Genomic DNA, 21171 nt, shown 5'->3' with positions numbered 1-21171 from the left:
TTAAAACGTAGGCCTATACCGACAATTCCTGACAAGTATACATATCCCCAACAAAGACGATGTACCGAATTTTACCCGTTTCTGTAGGATAATGCTGCAAAAACTTTCAAAATACCGCAAATTGGGATATACATATCATAGAGGCTATAAACATGGACCGCATGGAACGTAGACAACATACATATTCCTGTAGGATAATGTGGCTAAAACCTTCAAAATACCGAAAATCGGGAGGTACTTTTATACATATGTGGGCTATATCAAAATGTGGAACTGTACTGATAACCTGTTAGGAGAAAGTTTGTTTAGCCCCAAAGAAGACTAAGTACCAATTTTCACAAATTTAGGTTAGAAAATATGCTTACAACCTTCAAAATGCCGAAAATCGGAAGGTACCGTTCTATGGGGGCTATATCAAAACGTGGACCTATACCTACACATTTCTGGTGGGTAGTTTTTTTGGTCCCAAAGAGGATTAAGTACACTTCTATGGAGGCTATATAAAGGCGTGTACCTCTTCTGGAATATGAAAAAACGAAATATCAAATTACAGCCATTACGGCCACAAACGTCAAAATACCGAAAATCGAAAGGAACCGCTCTATGGGAACTGTATGAAGGCGTGGACCTATACTGGACCTGGACCTAACTCCAACGAAGACTAAATACCGAATTTTAGCAATTTCGGTGGGGTATTGACTCCCAAACCTTCAAAATACCGAAAATAGGGAGAGGACCTATACTGACAAATTTCGGTAAAAAGTTTAATACCTCCAACAAAGACTAAATACCAAATTTCAGTCATTTCGGTGGGCTTATGTGGCTAAAAAACTATAAAGGAAAACACTCTTATATGTCACGGTGCGCCTGAACAAAAAAACCCGGAGCACTTTTTAAATTAATCGCGACCAAAGTTGACATTTAGGGTTTTTTAGATTTTCACGACTTCGCTTGAAGCCGTAAGTCTTATTGAAATGGGATTAGAGAAATTGTTCTAGCTGTGAAAACTCTCAACAATATTGACTTTTTTGACTTTTTCCTAGCTTTTGCCATTTTTGAGATATAGAAGTGGAAATTGGGACAAAGAACTGACTGTATCGCTTCCTTACAAAAACAATGTCGTGCACTGTGCGCCTTAACTAAATTTAAATTACGCTTGGGAAGTTTTGCCGATTCTGAATCTACAATGTTCATAGATAAGCTACAACATTTGCTCTAATCCCATTTCAATAGGACTTGCGGTTTCCAGGCAAAATTGTGAAAATCACAAAAAACCCTAAAAATGTGAAACATTACTTCCAACTAACTTCAAAAACCGTCCAGCAACTCGTCGGTGTTCCATACGCCATTTTTCATTTTTGACATTTATGTGGTTTCTAGGGTTTTCCGGTATGCTCTTTCTGAATTGGTCGGCTTCCTCCTATCTGCTCTAGTTTCCGAGATATCCACGCTTCGACGCGAAAGTTTTACCTTTTTTCAGTTATAAATTTAATATTTTAAAAATATACAAGTTTGAAAACACATTTCCAAAGTCAGAACTTTAATTTTCGATTTAGAAGTATTTAATTTATTGAAGCAAAGATGGAAAATTTTTTTGTCACTTTGTTCCATATGGTGTACAATATTTCACATTTGTGTCATAAGTGTGGATATGGAACAAATCGACAAAAATTCTATTTTTAAAAAATTCTCTATAACTTCTATATTCCAATACATATTCCTATGTATTTTTGCAAATATGTTCTATATACTATTATTAATAATTCAAATCCAAAATATAAATATTTTCTTTAGACAGCTCCACGCAGTTGTGACGCAAAACATTAAAATGCGATTATCTCAAAACGGACAAATGGCGTATGGAAACTTAAGCATGACACCGACGAACTGAGTTTGCATCAATTAAAAAACTGGGAATTTTCACAGCTATAACAATTGTTCTAATCCCATTTCAGTAGCACTTGCAGTTTCCAAGTCAAATTGTGAAAACCCTAAAAATATGAACTGCGATCGTTTGTTTTTTTTTTTTATTTTTCTCATCTGTGAACATTGCAGTTTCAGTATTCGCAAAAACTTCCTAGGTGTAAGCACCTTCCATTTAAAGTTGGTTCAGGTTCACCGTGATATTATACACTACGTTTCACGGGTGGTAAAGCCGATCTTCAGGTGTATTAGGATGTTGTTGTTGTTGTGGCAGACGAAGGCAAAGCTTGGAAACTAGTATATATATCGCACTTCATTAGATAAATGTATATGCGAAATTATGTCAGTTAATTGAAACTCCAAACTTTTCCTATAGTCCTGCTTGGTAATCCCATTTTTCAATGTTCACAAATACTATGGTAAGTTTTATTCCTACATCATTAGTAATTGCTCTTCTATATCAGAAGATTTTATTTTTGATTTGATCATCAATTATTGCCTACTAAAGTTTTGACAAGTTGATGGTGGCTTAGAACGCCACAATGTATATCTAAACAATACAGTTGTTCCAGCAGCTGCAGTCACAGATAAACTGTCCTCGGGCTCAACGGAAACTACAATTCTTGCGGATATGGAACCATCACTGACCCGGGATAATTGTACATTGGCCGAAGCCGATAAGCCAACCTTGCACAGGCAGGATGCCACTGAGGAGGGTACCACGACCAAGGCCTCGGGCGACAAAGTTCCGACAACGACCAAGGCTTTGGACGACAAAGTCCCCACTACCCCAGGCAACACAGCAGGTCGACTGACGAAGGATAAAGGGGCTTATCGGAGGTCCTTAAACTATCTTAGGAAGTGCATCGGCATGGAATCTTCGGCCATCTCGGTAAGGGACTGCAAGTTGATCAGGATTAATCTCAGGGTGGTGAGCAAATTCGACAAGAAGTACCCTCACCTACCCAAGAGAAATCCTAAGATCGATAGGCTCTCTCTTATCCAGATGGTCGACAAGATACTGCTGTCAACGTCATCATCCACTCCCACTACCTGTAAAGGTCAAATCAAGAGTGATGGTGACTTGATTCAGCCTCCAGGAAAGCCTGAATTCCTAAGTAGGAAGCCCCAAAACTCAGAGGAGGAGAGAACTGGAATGCCTGTCCCGACGACGGAATCTATACCTACGAGCGTGGCATCTTCCAACCCCTCTTCATCGAGAAATCCGGTGAAGAGGGTTAGATCTACGGAGGAACCACTCCCTAAGGTCAAAAGACCCATCCCGAGACAGGACTCCAAGCCATCCACCTCCTCTGTCCGTTACCAAGGGAACGAGAGCGAGAAGTCCACCACTACTAAGGCAACCTCTAAGGCCAACTTAAGTCACAAGGTGACTCCTAGCTCTCCTCCCAAGAGTAGCGGGACGGGGAATAGAAGGACTGTCAGACCGCTTGTGCCAAATGAATTGCGCGTAGCGGTCATCGACAGAGCGGATCCTGAATGCAGGATCAACGACAAGCACTGGCGGCTGATTGAAAATCAGCTGCGTGAGATAGTGTTTGCTGGCGAAGGGGAGCCTCCCAAGCACACACATTTCGGCAGTGCAGCTCCTTTCAGAGGCATCAGGATCGTCTGTTGTGAGAACAAGGAATCCTTAAACTTCCTTGTTAACACAATAGACGGCCTTGGTGAACTCTTGGAGGGCTGCCAATTGGCGGCTGTGGGTGTAGACGAGATTCCCAGAAGAAAGGTATTGTCGGCGTGGGTACCCCCGCCTGCGGTGGACACAACAAGGATTCTGACGATACTTGCCAGACAGAACCCTAACCTCCAGACCAGCTCATGGAAGCTCATCAGCCATAGTCCGGAGGGTGAGGGTATGGCGATAAGGGTGTCAATTGACACACAAGGGCAGGAATACCTGCGGGCTCGAGGTCAAAGACAGTAAAGGAACGACGGCAGCAGCCGCTTCGTATTATGCAGATTAACCTGCATCACTGCAAAGCGGCTGCTGCTGAACTTCTACTCTCCCTCTCAAAATCAGAAGTTGGTATCGCTTTAGTCCAGGAACCCTATTTATATAAAAATAAGGCGATATATAATAAGCGATAGCAACTATACTATCTTCGCCACATCCAACGGAGACAAGGTAAGAACCTGTATAGTTGCAAAGAAGAACTTGAATTTAATGTATCTCTCTAATTTCAGCGCAGGAGATACAACGGCTGTAAAAATGCAAGATGTGTCACAAAAATCTACCATCTTTGCGTCAATTTACATGCCATATGAGAGCCCTGACCCACCCGGCCAACACGTGGAGAGACTTGTAGAAGAGATGGGTAGCAACTGCCTCATTATCTTGGGGTGCTATGAGGCCTCCTGCCCACTAACTCACCCTGGTAGGAGAAACCAACCGGCCTGGTGGTCAAAAGATCTTGCCAATCTAAGGAAGATTAGTAGGAGGCTTTATAATAAAGCAAATAAGTCAAAGTTGTCAACCGATTGGGAGAACTACAGAGTATCTTTCAATAAATACAACAGTGAAATTAAGAAGGCTAAACGCAAATCCTGGATTTGCTTTAGTGGGACGATAGAAGGAGTAAAGGACGTGGCTAGATTCCGTAAAGTATTATCAAAGGACCCGAAAACCATTGGTAGTATTAAACGGGCTGACGGCACATGGACGAACTCAGGCCTAGAGACTCTAGATCTCCTTGCTACCACTCACTTCCCTAACTGCATGGATGTATCAGAACTAACTGACGTTCCAACGATACAAAACCATGCCACCGTAGATGCAGATGTGAGTGCTATTGATGAGATCATCAGTCAGCCAAAATAAGATGGGCCATAAACACATTCAAGCCCTTTAAATCACCCGGACCAGATAGAATCATACCCGCAATGCTACATAATGCCTTGGAGTCACTGATTCCACATCTTGTACGTATCTTCAGGGCTTGTTTGTGTTTATCGTACATACCGGTTCTATGGAGGGAAGTGACTGTGGTATACATCCCTAAAGCGGGGAAGTCAAGCCACACACTTCCAAAAGACTATAGACCAATTAGTCTTTCCTCCTTTTTACTAAAAACTCTAGAAAGGCTGCTGGACCTTGGCATTAGAGCCAAGTTTTCAGCCACAGACCTAAGTTCCGCCCAACATACCTACCTAAAAGGCAAATCGGTGGAAACAGCATTAAACGAGGTAGTCGGACATATTGAGAGAAATATGGATGGCTCGGACTATACGCTAGCGGCATTTCTCGACATAGAGGGGCCTTCAATAACGTTAGACTCGAATCCATACACAGCTCTCTAATAAATCTAGGTGTCTCGACTATACTGGTCAATTGGATTGAAAGCATGCTCAGTAGCCGAATAATCAATTCAAGCATCGGTGGAAGTTCCATTCGGAAGCAGGTCACTAGAGGTACACCTCAAGGTGGTGTAATATTACCACTACTGTGGCTTCTAGTGATAAATGAAATACTCAAGGATTTTGATAGGCAGCGCATAAAGACGATCGCGTATGCAAATGACCTTGTCATCATGTTCAGTGGGAAGTTCCCACAGACACTATCAGAACTCTTGCAAGGAGCTCTAGTCAAATTATCTAGATGGGCACTTAACAACGGACTCGGAGTGAACCCATCGAAAACAGAGCTAGTATTGTTCACAAATAAAAGAAAGGTCAGACCATTCACCCTACCAGTGCTGGATGGAGTTAGTCTTGAACTCTCTTCGGAAGCCAAATACCTCGGCATCATTCTTGACCACCAACTCACGTGGAAAAGGAACGTCGAGGAGCGCACCAAGAGAGGTCTAATAGCTCTATATTCCTGTCCGCCATTGTCCGCCCAATTCTTACTTATGGCTCTCTGGTGTGGTGGAATGCTCTGAACAAAATGAAATATCTAAACAAACTGAACAGCGTCCAAAGAGCGGCATCACTTCTAATAACTGGTGCCATGAGGAGCACTCCACAAGCTGCCTTAAATGTGCTACTAGATCTACACCCACTGGACCTACATAGTAGTGCAGGAACTGGCAGCAATGAGTGCCCTTTGGCTGAAGGAGCTAGGTTCATGGCGCAGTTCCAAACACGGACGAACTGCAATCCTACGTCGATTCGGACTACCAACGGCCTTGGGGAACATTAGTGACTATATGTCACCACAAATGTCGTTCGAGGCAGCGAAGGTGCATATACCCCATAGGGATGATTGGACACTTAGTAGCACACCTCTAGACGGTATAGAGATTTATACCGACGGCTCTAAGATGGAAACAGGCACAGGAGCAGGTGTCTATAGCAATTCCCTGGATCTACGTATTCCATACAAGCTGAACGAATATTGCAGTGTCTTCCAAGCTGAAATCTTTGCGATCAGGAAGGCCGCGGAAATGATTAATAACATGAGAGGGGATATATCTGGACCGGTGACTATCTTTGTTGATAGTCAAGCGGCCCTAAAATCTCTCAGGTCCCTATATATCAAGTCCGCGGCAGTTCTGGATTGCAAACACGCTTTGGAGCCACTAAAATCAATCGTCACCTTGTGTTGGGTCCCAGGGCATTGCAACATCGAGGGAAACGAGGCAGCCGACGAACTGGCACGCTGCGGATCGGAGTCACAAAATATTGAAATTGACAACTCCATCAAGCCACCATTGTGCCACTTCAGTGGGCAAGTTTTGCCAACACTGGCAAAACTTGCCCAGCTGCAACACATCAAGGGCAATCTCTCACTCTCACTGCTCTCAATGAGGAAACCAGACCTGAAACTAGCAGTGGGGATCATCATGGGTCATTGCAGAACGAGATCCATGACGAGTAAACGGGAAGAAGACTTGGCCGACTACTGTAGGCTTTGCGAGGATGAGGAAGAAATAGAGACGATTGAGCACCTTTTATGCCGCTGTCCTATGCTCATTTCCAGAAGACTGTGTAACATGGGGGTACATACCATCCAATCACTAACAGCATTTAGCCAAGCAGAGCCGTCCGATCTACTTCACCTTGCTAAAGGCCTGAAATGGCTCCAACGTACTGGGATTGCGACAAACACCACCTATACACAGTAGCATTGTCCCAGCTACATTTCACCCAATTTCACCACCTCAATACTAACAATATTCACCACATATTTCCATATCTAGTCAACAACATCACCACAACTATAGTCTCAACAACCTCTTCTTACCTTTACAGACGTACCGCTAATTGCTTCTCATCCACAGGCAACACCTTCACACCACACCTATGGTCTCATTTAAATCACATCCATAACCATCAATCCATCAACAATCACCACCACTAACTAAGATGCCGAACAGTCATACACACACCAGCTCAGAACCCCCAGAACCTACATCCACAACCACATCACCTACAATCTTCATCTATACACAACCACAGTCACACATATGTATCCACATCACACCAGAATATCTTCAACCAGTTTTTTCAATATCCAGGATGAACACAATGGACCTCAAGGTCTCCGAGTGGAGTGGCTGCCCATACAGCAGCTGCGCATCCTATAACCTACCATAGTATTTGTGAACATTGTAAAATGGGATTACCAAGCAGGACTATAGGAAAAGTTTGGAGTTTCAATTAACTGACATAATTTCGCATATATCTAATGAAGGGCGATATATATACTAGTTTCCAAGCTTTGCCTTCGTCTGCCACAACAACAACAACATCCTAATACACCTGAAGATCGGCTATACCACCTGTGAAACGTAGTGTAATGGTTGGATGCGTGGGACTTCGGTAGACTCCTAATTTTTCAATGTATATCTAAAGGCCTAACAGCTCAACTCGATAGAGAATTAATTAAATATTTGTTTGTTTTGTTCAATATTTATTTTGAAAATTATGAAAAATTCAGTTATAGTTTTTTGTGAGGTTTTTCAGACTTAAACCACTATAACCTAGCCATTTGTTAACCGATTTAAAAAAATAATAGCTTGTTCGAAAGATAATACTCACCCCTTTAAAAGGAAGAAGGATCAATAGAAATCCGTGAAATTGTGAGAAAAAGAAGATATGTCCATTTAAATTTGAAAATGTAAGAAACCCAGATTTTCACTACTTTTACCGTTATAAAAAAGTAAAACGAAGTGATACAAACGAACTAAAGGCATTGTCGTTGCCCATGGATCCCAGCACGATATAATTTTGCATCAGAACGCTTAAATATTTTTCTTAGCACAGTGCTATTTATCGACATTTTTCGAAAAGTTTGCACCTTCTCAAGGCCAAAACCGCCTGAAGGAGCTTTCCAATGCTTTTGCGATGTATTAGAGAGTTCTTAACTACTGTCTTGGGTACAATTGTTGTCCTTCTGTTCGATCGAAAATCTCAATGGTTTGGCTGTTATATGCCAAAATGTCCAAAAACGTGGATAAACAACTTAAAGTCAAAATCGGGAGGCTCGATTTTCACGATAGACCTATGGTCTAGTAGACTTTTTTGCTCAGTTCAATCCCAGGAATAAGAAACGCGAAGTGCCCATTAAGATTTTTAAATCGCCCCGGCCTAGTGTATATACCCTCGTTAGCATAAATGCTGATGGTATAAAAATGTAATTTGGATAAAAAAAAATTTTTTGGTCCATTTCACCCCCTAAATAGTTCACGATCACCCCCAAAAACTATAGGTGTCTATTCTGGTCTGAACCCGAACACTATAATTGCGGCCTGTAGCGTGCGTACTATTTTTAATGGACGGACACGCATCTCAAAATCGCTTAATTCGCGGTGTTACATGCATTTTTCGAAAAACAACTTGTAATACTCTTCCCACATTCTTGTGTAGGGTTTAATTATTCTTGCCAAGACATTTCAGTCTGTCAATATCTACATACATACGCCGTCATTAGGATGGTTTTAAAAATCGATGTCTGATTTGTTTGGTTGCTATTGGAATATGTTTACACGTGCCACTGTGTCCTCAAAGTTTCGATAGTAATTTTTATGGGAAAAAAGGCGAATTTTCACGAAATTGCTTTAATGGCAACATTTATTATCCAATCGATGAAAAATTTTTACCAGTTCATTGTTGTGACTTGAAAACGAACCCTACAAACATTTATGAAAATCGGGTAAGATTTTGATATTACTCCAAAAGTATATTTGGCCAATTTTGGTAATTTGGACCCTAGTATATAGCCCTATATTAAAATTCTATATTAAATCTTTAGCCAAAACTGGTAACATTTAATCATGGATAGGACAATAAATGTGGCATGTAGAGCAATTTCGTGAAAATTCACCTTTGGTCCCATACAAATTACTATGAAAACTTCGAGGCACGTGTTAATATATCCCAATTGTGCTCAAACTTTAGCAATCTTAAAATATACAACAAATGACATCGAGTTTTCCTTTTGAGTTAAAACCATCCTAGTTGCCATATCCTGTTGTAAACTATTTAATGCTCATAAAAGGAAATATTACCATACTCGTATTTCCCTCAAAAAAATACTAATGTGTATTAATGTTGCTATTGAATATAATCGAAGAAGAAATGTGTATGAAAAAAAAAACCTTACTACATATATAGCAAACATGAACTACAATTTCATTGGACTAAACAGAAAAACATGATTAATTTCATAAATGGCGAAAATTGAGTTCCAATTCAATTTTCAATTGGCTGCCAGCCAAACATGATAACAGAAATGGGAAATTATCTTTTTAGACACGTACATCGTAGTCATATGTTTGCTATTTTTTACCTTCATATAAAGTTTTTTTCTTTTTTCTATTGTTGCTGTTTTTCTCATACGCTTGGTTATGACAAGAGATTGTTAAAAATTGATTGCAATTTCATTGTTGCTATGATTGTTGTCGTAACGTTTAACGTCTTTAGATTTTTCATTTGAATTTACCGCCTTTACGCTCAGACATTTAGTCGCCAAATGTTCAACGACAAAGCAATGAGGAATAGCTAAAACTGTTAAATGCAGCGAATAATCTCAGCTAAGCAGCACAATCACTTTGACCGACTGATGTTAATATTGAAAACCATTAATTAAGCCAACGTTCAATGCTCTAACAGTAATTTAATGCAGGTGTTTGCTAAATAATTATTTTATATTTCACATGCTACGTTATCTTGTTGTAGCACCCTATGAAAGAAGTAAATTGATTTATTTATTTTTTCGTAAATTGCGTCGTGGAAAATTTGAGAGTTAGATAATTTTTTTTCTGTAAAATATTTATAAAATTTATAATACGCAATGCAAAAACTTAATAATGTAAGTATTTTTAACAATTGAAACTACAAATAAACTAAAACATGTTAAGAATGAATGTATGTCTAAGTTCTATAAACCCTTTTTTGGCATGTCTATTAAAATTAGAACTCAAATTAAAAGAAACTTGAAATGTAGAATGCTATACCAATTTCGAACCATTTTGATTGGTAATAATAAACATATCATTTATCTGTGTTTTTCTTTTGATATTATACTGGGTTTCGGAAATTGCTTTGAATTTTTTAATTATAGGTATTATCCTACATTGTTTGTTAGAACATGCTTCTTTAAACCGATTATCCAATTCATTATCGATTATTGGGTTGGGTTAACACAATTTTTTTCATATACATATACGAGTATATTATTTTCATATTAATCCCCATAGGTAATTTATAAAACAATGTATGAATTAATAACATTAATTGTAGTAGAGAGTAAAAAATAAAAATTTTAAAAAACAAAAACAAGCGAATTCTGTTATATGCTAGACACCTGTAGGATCAAATCGAGAATTTTATACCCCTGGAGCAAAAATAATTTATGCAAATCGATTTATTACCATAAGCGATCAAGAACTGACTAATGTTGAAGAATAAATATATTCCTTACAAATGACAGCAACTTCTGTGGGCCCTATTATTGAAAAATGTAGAATTTTAACAAGAAGTATTTTAAACTAAAGTTGACGACAAATCTACACCTGGAATGTTGGCACTCTTTGTAGAGAAGGTGCAATTTACGCCTTGCCAAATGAACTTTAACGAGTAAAAAAGCGTTAAGTTCGTCAGGGCCGAACTTTTTATACCCTCCACCATAAAATATTCTGCACTAAAACGGAATATTTATTATCTTTTCTGTCCACAATTTTATGCAGAGGTATTTTTATTTTATTTAAATAAGGCCACTAGAAGTAAGGTGAAAAAAAATTATATTTTTAGAACAGTTTATGTAGAGAATTTGTCTTTAATTTTATCGCACTTCTGAATTGAACCCACGAACCCTCTGATTTCTGGCTGAAGACACTACACACTGTGCCACGCACACGAATATTAAGAACTTAAATGTGCAGTGCACAAGTGCACCACGAAATGTTATTTTTTAATTGAAAAACACTCGCGTGCCGACGGTGAGCGTTGAACACACAACCCTAGGATTTATAGTCGGACACACACACACTGTGCCACCGTCCTCATTACTTAGTGAGGAGTAAAGTAAGTATATAAGGGTACGAAAAGTACTAAATGGTACTAAATTTAGTACAATTTGGATTTGGGTGAACGGATACAGCTGGAATCCTGAAATTTGAAATTAGGGTCACTGGTGGAGAGTAACAAAGAAAGGTTTTTGGAAATTCTAACTATAAGTGCACGAAAAGTTCTAAATGGTACTAAATTAAGTACAATTTGGATTTGGGTAAACGGATTGAGCTTGAATCCTGAAATTTGTAATGAGAGTCACTGATGGAGAGTAACAAAGAAAGGTTTCTAGAAATTCGAACTATAAGTACGCGAAAAGTACTAAATGGCACTAAATTTAGTACAATTTGGATTTGGGTGAACTGATAGAGCTGGAATCCTGAAACTTGGAATGAGAATCTCTGATGAAGAGTAAAAATTAAAGGTTTTTGGAATTCGAACTATAAGTGTACGAAAAGTAATAAATGGTACTAAATTTAATCCTGAATCCTGAAATTTGGAATTAAGGTCACTGATGGAGAGCAAAAAAGAAAGGTTTTTAAAAATTCGAATTAAAAGTATAGGAAAAGTAATAAATGGTACTAAATATAGTACAATTTGGATTTGGGTGAACGGATAGAGCTGGAATACAAACATTTGGAGTGAAGGTCACTGATGAAGAGTAACAATGAAAGGTTTTTGGAAATTCGAACTATAAGGGTACGAAAAGTACTAAATGATACTAAATTTAGTACAATTTGGATTTGGGTGAACGGATAGAGCTGGAATCCTGAAATTTAAAATTAGGGTCACTGGTGGAGAGTAACAAAGAAAGGTTTTAGGAAATTCGAACTAAAAGAGCTGGAATAGAGCTGGAATCCTGAAATTTGGAATGAAGGTCACTGATGGAGAGTAAAAAAGAAAGGTTTTTGGAAATTCGAATTGAAAGTTTACGAAAAGTACTAAATATAGTACAATTTGGATATGGGTTAACGAAAAGGTCCGGAATCCTGAAATTTGGATTGGGGGTCACTGATGACGAGTAAGAAAGATGTATCAAAAGTCGAAAAGTCCTAAATGGTAGTGAGTTTAGTATGATTTGGATTTGCATTTGAAGAGCTGGAATCCTGAAATTTGGAATTAAGATTACTGTTGGAATATAGAATTGAGATATGGGGGTAGCTTTGGAAAATCGTACTAATGTGCACGAAGCAGTACTAAATGGTACGGAATTCGCTACAATTTTTATTTGCGTGAGTTTAGGATTGAGGTAGTTTTGGAAATTCGTACTTATGGAAAAGTGCTAAATGGAACTACATTGGCTATAAATTGGGTTTAGGTGAACGGATAGAGCTGAGATATGAAAGTACATTTTGGAAAATCGTGTACGAAAAGTGCTAAATGGTACCTTTTGGTATTTCCTATATGGTATAGAATTTTGTACAATATGTGATATTGTAAAGGGTAGAACTGGAATTTTGAAATTCGGTATTAGATTAGCAATTGGTGTTTAGAGTGGAGGTAGGGAGGAGGTTTTGAAAATTCATACTTATTTATACAAAAAGTACTAAATAGTACTCTAATGGGTTTCAGGGGAACAGATTAAGCTGGAAAAGTGAATTGGGGTTAGGATATACATATGTTGAATATAACGAAGTAATTTTTGAAACGTTTACCTATGTATACGAAGAGATGGGTAACATGTTGGTACCAAAACCATTTTGGTATTGTGTAAGCGGTTAAGGTACTAAAGCTGGGATTATATAATTTGGAAATACGCTATTTGTACAAAAAATACGAAATGGAAAAATATTTATTATAAAGATTATTTTAAAATTTGAGACAAAGTTCTGAGTTTGAAAACTTGCACTGAATATTGTTCCATTGGTTTGATGTTGACGCCAAGGCGTTTCTAAATAATGTACTGAAATTAAGTAGTCAAACGTGAAGTTCTTTTCATTAATGTTTTTGTTTTGACCGCCTTGGTATTTGAAAACGTGGTCCAATGCGACAATTTTGTTAACTAGATGTTATTTACCCCCTGATAATAAAAAAGCCTAACTTGAAATGCCTCCAAACTAATTTTCCGTTATATACAGTTGACATACCCGTGCACGTTAAGTACAATTTTTTGTAAAAAAGTTTTTCTAAACTTTCATGCCACAAATTCCGAATTTCGGTTGGAAAATGTGCAGAATATCTTCAAAATACTCTAAATCTTCAAAATATCTCTTCTAATAAACGCGGATTGCAGTGGACATTTTTATACCCTCCACCATAGTATGGAGGGTATATTAAGTTTGTTTTTCCGTTTGTAACGCATTGAAATACTCATTTGCGACCCTATAAAGTATATATATTCTTGATCAGGGTAAAATTCTAAGTCGATCTGAGCACGTCCGTCCGTCCGTCCGTCCGTCCGTCTGTGGTAATCACTCTAGCATCCACAAAAATGGAGATAGGACGCTGAAATTTTGGGAAAATGCGTCTTTTGTTTGCAGGCAGGTCAAGTTCGATGATGGGCTATATCGGTCCACGTTTTGGTATAGCCCCCATATAACGGTACCTCCCGATTTACGGTATTTTGACGTTTTTAGCTATATTTTCAGCCCGATTTGGCTATAATTTGACATTTAGGGTTCTTAAGTGTCAATAAACATATATAACAAAACTTGTGGACATAGGTCCACGTTTTGGTATAGCCCCCATATAACGGTACCCCACGATTTGCGGTATTTTGAGGTTTTTAGCTACATTTTTAGACCGATTTAGCTATAATTTGACATTTAGGGTTCTTAAGTATCAGTAAACTTATATAACAAAAGTTGTTGACATAGGTCCACGTTTTGGTATAGCCCCCATATAACGGTACCCCCCGATATACGGTGTTATGACGTTTTTAGCTACATTATTAGACCGATGTAGCTATAATTTGACATTTAGGGTTCTTAAGTGTTAAAGAACTTATATATTAGAAGTTGTGGACATAGGTCCACGTTTTGGTATAGCCCCCATATAACGGTACCCCCCGATTTGCGGTATTTTGACGTTTTTAGCTACATTTTCAGACCGATGTAGCTATAATTTGACATTTAGGGTTCTTAAATGTCAATAAACTTATATAACACAAGTTGTGGACATAGGTCTACGTTTTGGTATAGCCCCCATATAACGGTACCCCCCGATTTACGGTATTTTGACGGCTTTAGCTACATTTTCAGACCGATTTGGCTATAATTTGACATTTAGGGTTCTTAAGTGTCAATAAACATATATAAGAAAACTTGTGGACATAGGTCCACGTTTTGGTATAGCCCCCATATAACGGTACCCCCCGATTTGCGGTATTTTGACGTTTTTAGCTACATTTTTAGACCGATTTAGCTATAATTTGACATTTAGGGTTCTTAAGTATCAATAAACATATATAACAAAAGTTGTGGACATAGGTCCACGTTTTGGTATAGCCCCCATATAACGGTACCCCCCGATATACGGTATTTTGACGTTTTTAGCTACATTATCAGACCGATGTAGCTAAATTTTACATTTAGGGTTCTTAAATGTCAATAAACTTATATAACTAGTGGACATAGGTCCACGTTTTGGAATAGCCCCCATATAACGTTACCGCCCGATTTCAGGTATTTTGAGAATTTTACCAACAAGTTTTAACCGAATTATCTGTAATTTGACATTTGAAATTCTTAGTGGTCACCACACCTCTCCACCAAAAATTGTCAAGAAAGCCCCCATATAACGGTACCTCCCGATTTTCAGCAATTTGATGATTTTAGCTACAATATTAAACCGAACTAGCAGTAATTTGACAAGTTCTTAGTGGTCACAACACCTCTCCATCAAAAATTGTCAACATAGGTCCATGTTCGGATATAGCTCCCATGTAACGGTACCTCTCAATTTTCAGTAATTTGGCAATTTTAGCCACAATTTTTAACAGAACTAACTGTAATTTGACATTTGAAGGTTGTAGTGGTCACCACACATCTGCATCAACAATAGCCCCAATATAATGATACTTCCCGATTTTCCGTACTTTGAGGATTTTACTTAAAATGTTTAGCCGAACGTAGGTCCATGTTTTTGTATAGCCCCAAAACAAGCCTCCCGATTTTCCGTACCTTAGCTTTATTTTTTGGACGAACTTTCTGTAATTTGAAATTTAAAAGTCAACAAAAATTCTGCAACAAAAATTGTTCATTTAAGTTCATATTTTCGTATAGCCCAGTTACCTCCGAACTAGCTGTTAATGACATTTGAAATTCCCACGTTATGTACAGATTTTCGATATTTTGAGGATTCTAGCTAAATTTTTTAACCGAATTAGGAGTAATTTGACATAAAAGGCTCCCATCAAAAACTGTCAACATAGGCACATGTTTTATTATAACCCCTATATAACAGTACCTCCCAATTTCTAGCCCGCCAAAAATTGTCAACAGTTAGATATAGGTACCATAAAAAGGGCCTCCCGAATGAAGCATTTTATGTACATTATCTGACATTTTAACGTACTCACTTAAAGTTGGGGACAGGAATGAATATTTTATGGTGGAGGGTATGAAAAGTTCGGCCCGGCCGAACTTAATGCTTTTTTACTTGTTTAAATTAAACTTTTATATCCTCTGAGTATTCAAGGTCCAAATTTGAAGAGAATTGGACAATATAGATTTGTTCTTCTTTTAAAATACACTTAGTCGAGAGGTACCGTTATATGGGTGTATACGAAAACGTGGATTTTATGGCCATTTTGAATGCCGAAAATTTAACGGAAGCTAGAACCATAGACTCATGAAGACATAGACGTCGGAACTCTCTCACCGACAATGCACGATGGGGCCAATGACAGGTTTTCGAGGCAACAAATCACTGGGGCAAGCTAGACCTTCCAAATTTTGTACAGATGTTTATAATGGGCTTAGAAACTAATATGCCAAATTTGGTTCATATCGGCTCATATATACATATAGCTGCCGTATATATGTTCGCCCGATTTCAAGCAATTGATGGACCAAACACGCCAATTCTGTCCAATTTTTATGCGATTTGGAAAATACCACGGAATAAGGACTACAAATAAGTTTGCCAAGTTATATTGAAATCGGTTCAGATTTTGATATTGCTCCCTTATATATTTTCGCCCGATTTTAGGTATTCGGTGCACCAATCCCGCTATATATGTCCAATCTTGATGAAATTTGAAATGTGTGACGGATTTTGGTCTAGAAACATTTTTGGCAAATCATATTGAAATCGGTTCAGAATTGGATATATCCCCCATATATATGTTTGCCCGATTTCAGGAAAATGATTGACCAAGCATGCAAATTCCATCAAATTACAATAAAATTTGGAAAATGTTACGGAATTCGGACTACAAATAAGTTTGTCAAGTTATATTGAAATCGGTTCAAATATAGAAATAGCTCCCCTATATACATATGTTCAAATTTCATGATTTTGTCTGTGCTTTGTTATAAGTTAATAAAAAAAGGTTCCAAATTTAGTAAAAATCGGCTAAGATTCCGCCACAAAAGCCAAAGTTTGCGATATCTTTGAAATTATATATTATTATTATTATATACGTCTATTAAATTTTTCCCAAATCCAATTGGTAACATTAATGGGTTTCCGATTATTCGCCAACCAAAACATAAAAATGTCATATATTTTTAAGTATTACGACATTTGAAATCAGATTTTTATGAAAAGGCGCAGATAGGCGCAGCTAATTTTTTCACAAAATGATAGTACACATTAATACCTTTCACCACATATATATAATATCCTAGATCTACCTAGATCTCAAAAGTTATACTCCAGAGAACACATGGATAACAAAGCAAAATACTCCAAAAAAGACATAACATCTTAACTCAAAAATACATTTACCACACATAACATTTTTATTATTTGTTAACACTATCTTATTTTACATACCCATTGAAGAGCTCTCCATGTTTAAAAAATATAAAAATGTTGAAATGTTCTTTTTGGTGCCTAAAATGCTTTCACTACTTATTTAAAATGAATGTCGGAAAATTATGCATAAGAAAATATGTCACCATTGCCAGATCAGTATGTCGCAATGTGATGTTACCAGATTGATTTATTTTTTTATTTTTAGTGAATCAGAGTGTTGGCAATCGAAATCCGTTATTATTTTTTTCAAATTGTTCACTTCAAAAATGGACTTTTTGCCTCGAAAACCTGCTATTGGCCCCATCGTGCAATGTTCGAATTGAGTGTTGTGAAAAAGAGACTCAAAATAAAATGCCAAAAATACAAGTTAATAAATATTTTGGTCTGGCAAAAGGCTACATGTTAGTTTTTTAGTTAGTTTTTGATGGGAACTATATCCTCAGATAAAAATATCCATGAAAATATTGTCATTTTCCGCAAAAATCGTCTTCGAACTTTTTTGAGTTTTCGGATTTGAGTAACTTCATTGCGGCAAAATTGAGTATTCCTTCGTCTATATTTTCATTAGTCTGTGCTAGAACCTTGCATTTTAAATGTGCGTGATTGTTGTTGTGAAGGGGTGAGATAAAGTTTACTGTTTGGAAATTTGCTGTGTTATTGAAGGGTTAACACCAAATCTGAAATTTGCAATATGATACGTAGTTTTGGATACTCGAAATAAAAAATATGGTAGTTGTGTAGGGATGCGATATGGCAGTTTTTTTGGTAAATTCTGAGTGCAATCGAAAAAAATATTGGTAATAAAAATAGGTCTAAGTACAACAGAATCTCAAGTATTCACCATTCCCGTATTAAAAAATTTTTATATATATTTTGTTCCCTTTCCGCATACGAAGTAGCGGGTATTTGCTAGTTCTTTTATAAAGAAAAATTATTTTAAAATTTCTTATTTGTTGTATTGAGAAAATGTATGCATATATCAGTAACAGCATTTGACATCAACCCGTAGATGCACCATAATTTCTAAAATTTGTTTTCATTTTCGCGGAAAATCAAAAAATCTGAGAACAAATCTAAATTATACTACATCAGAATGCGTATAAACTTCTAAAAAATAAATTAAAGATACGTTCAGAATTTAGATAACGCGTAAAAAATATGAAACCAAAATTATAAACATTGGCTTATAAATAGCATATTATAGCAACAACAAAATTTTGTTAAAATATTATTCCATACATATCAAGCTTTTTGTAGAAAATTAACTTATGTTGAAACTGAGGTATGGGGTATTGTAACTCGCGATCAGTTTTACTATACCATAACTTTTGACCGCATTTCGGCAAAATAAACTGTTTTAGCCCGATTCACCGAGGGGTTTGTTAAAATAATAATTTGAGCGGAAGCTGTGGTCGTACTAATGTAAAAAAATCGAAAAAAAATCGTTGAAATAAACGAGTTTCATTATGTTATTTTCCAATTAGTGGTTTTACTACACAATGTAGAGCTTAATGCTCAAAGGAGAAGTAAAAGAGCACACTTCAGAGTTGAAGTTTCTAATGTATGATTTTTTAATATATCCACTGTATCTACCTCAAACGGATGCTGACATTTTGAAACCTGAAAAATGGGGTTTTTTGAATTTATGCTCATATCGGGACGCGCAGCTGGATTTCCCTAAGAGCTTATTATTGGATTGTAGTACTCGCGATTTCGCATTTTTTAATGTATAACATGAGGGTGTAGCCCTCACAGGATCACAGTAATCTGCGCCTAAACACGAAATTTTTGTGCGTAAATTTTTCTCAAAAACCTATTTTTTTGGTTTAAAGTTTACAAACATCATTCGATTTCCGTGGAAACCCGCGTAAATTTAGTTTTTTTACGTTCTGAATCTAACAAGCCACGACGCGTAAAAATTCACCCACTAGATCGGCGGATATGATACCCCTCAAATTTCGAAAATGTGCAAAAAATTATTTTGAAAATATCGCATATTGAAACGCGTTTTGGATGTGTCAGTTCTACTTAAATAAATAGATCGATACGCGTGTTTAAACTGCGCGAAAACAGATATTTCAAAACTATCGCTAATATAGAGATATAAAAGATTTTTTCTAAAAATTGAGTGCGATGCTACATCCACGGTTCTTGATGGATCGCATTGAAACGGCATAGAATGACGTATTTTTTAATGGTGATTATTGAAATCGGATGCGCATAAAATGTAAATGAACTTGGCGGAAATTATGACCATTTTACTGTATTTTGCACCCTTAAATGCAGCAGATGCTACATCGTGGCCGCCAAACAGAATTTGACAAACTGTACATCAAATAAAAGGGATTGATTAGCTGTGTTGGAAAATCGGATGCGCATCATGTCATTTTCATAATTACGCGGTTTATATGCGTCTCAAATGTTGTAATATTCAATACAACATTATTTTATCGTTGTGCCACAATTGGAATTTCTTGTGATTTAATATAAGGTTCTAATAATATTATCCAATAGGAAAACTATAAGCGAAAAATTTGTTACAACGGAATATCATCATTATTGCGTGAAATTTTGACGAAAATGCCGAAAAACTCAAAAATTTTTTTCTCCAACTTTTCCTATAAAACCATAAAAAAATAAAATTAGAATAACATGATTTTTATTTTTGTCGTCATATTTTCTTTGTATTTTGCAAATAACATGAATACTATAGCTCCAAACTTCACGACTTAGGTTTGATTTTATTCCTCACAATGTCTGGATGCTGTTATAATTTTTTTATATATTTTTCGTAACTATGAGCGGCTATTGTTTCAAAAATATGTTTGTAAATACGTGAAGTTATTTAACAAACTTGATTTTTCGCGAATCCATTGAGACTTTGCGATTATTTTTTGCATCATCGCAAAGGGTACGAATTCAGTTAACGATAATAGGATATAATAGCTAACTATATTAAGCCGCGATTTTTTTAGAATTTTTTCTAATTATCATAATTAAAACGGTCATATCTTTTGCGCGCAACGATCAAAGTTAGTAACGAAAACAGATTTGGAATGCTGATTTTTTTCTTAATCTATGTACCAAAAATCATTGATGTAGTATCAACAATTTTTTTTGATTTTTTTGAAATGGAAAAGACAATTTTAGACATTTTTCCTGATATATATTTTTTTCGATTAGAAAAATTAGAAAAACATTTTTGGGAGTTTTCCAACTATTTCACTAAAATCCCGTACACTCCCGCCATTGTGTGCCGTCAGTTGCATCTCACAGTGCCAAAAACCTTAAAGTGAGTAAAAGTCGCGCAATGTGCATACGATTTTGATGCGCATTCGGTTGCATTAGCGCCCATCTAAAATACGTCAATATACACCTATTTCAAATAGATTATTCAAGAGCCGCGGAATGTGTAGGCGAAAAATACCCATATTACTCGCGTATCTCTGTAATTATGACACGCGTTTTCGCAAATATTATAATCGCGTATAAAGGATTCCATTTATCTAAAAAATTTTAAGAGGTTTTTCGTTTTTTATTTGGGACTTCTATTTTGTTTTTCAAAGTAGTTAGGCTTTACAAGTGCAGTTGTTCAAGTTTAGGTCTGGCCAAAGAAAATCTCGATCAGAGTGTTTCTTTGGATACGTATCTATTTGAGCGAACAATTAACACTTGGGTATAAAAAGTCTTTTGTTGAAAAACAAGAAACAAGGGAACTGATGAAGATCTGTAGCGAGATCTGAAACTACAGTCTTTCCTGCCTTACCCCTTGGTAAACATCGCCAATTTTTCCCACCAATAAATTAACGTTGTTTTAATTAAATATTAAAACAACGACTATGGGATTAAGCC

This window comes from Musca autumnalis, unplaced genomic scaffold (genome assembly GCF_047663935.1).
Source record: "Musca autumnalis isolate F117 unplaced genomic scaffold, ASM4766393v1 scaffold_1, whole genome shotgun sequence".
NCBI lineage: Eukaryota > Metazoa > Arthropoda > Insecta > Diptera > Muscidae > Musca > Musca autumnalis.
The sequence above is the reverse complement of the archived record's forward strand: the minus strand, read 5'-3'. Positions refer to the sequence as shown.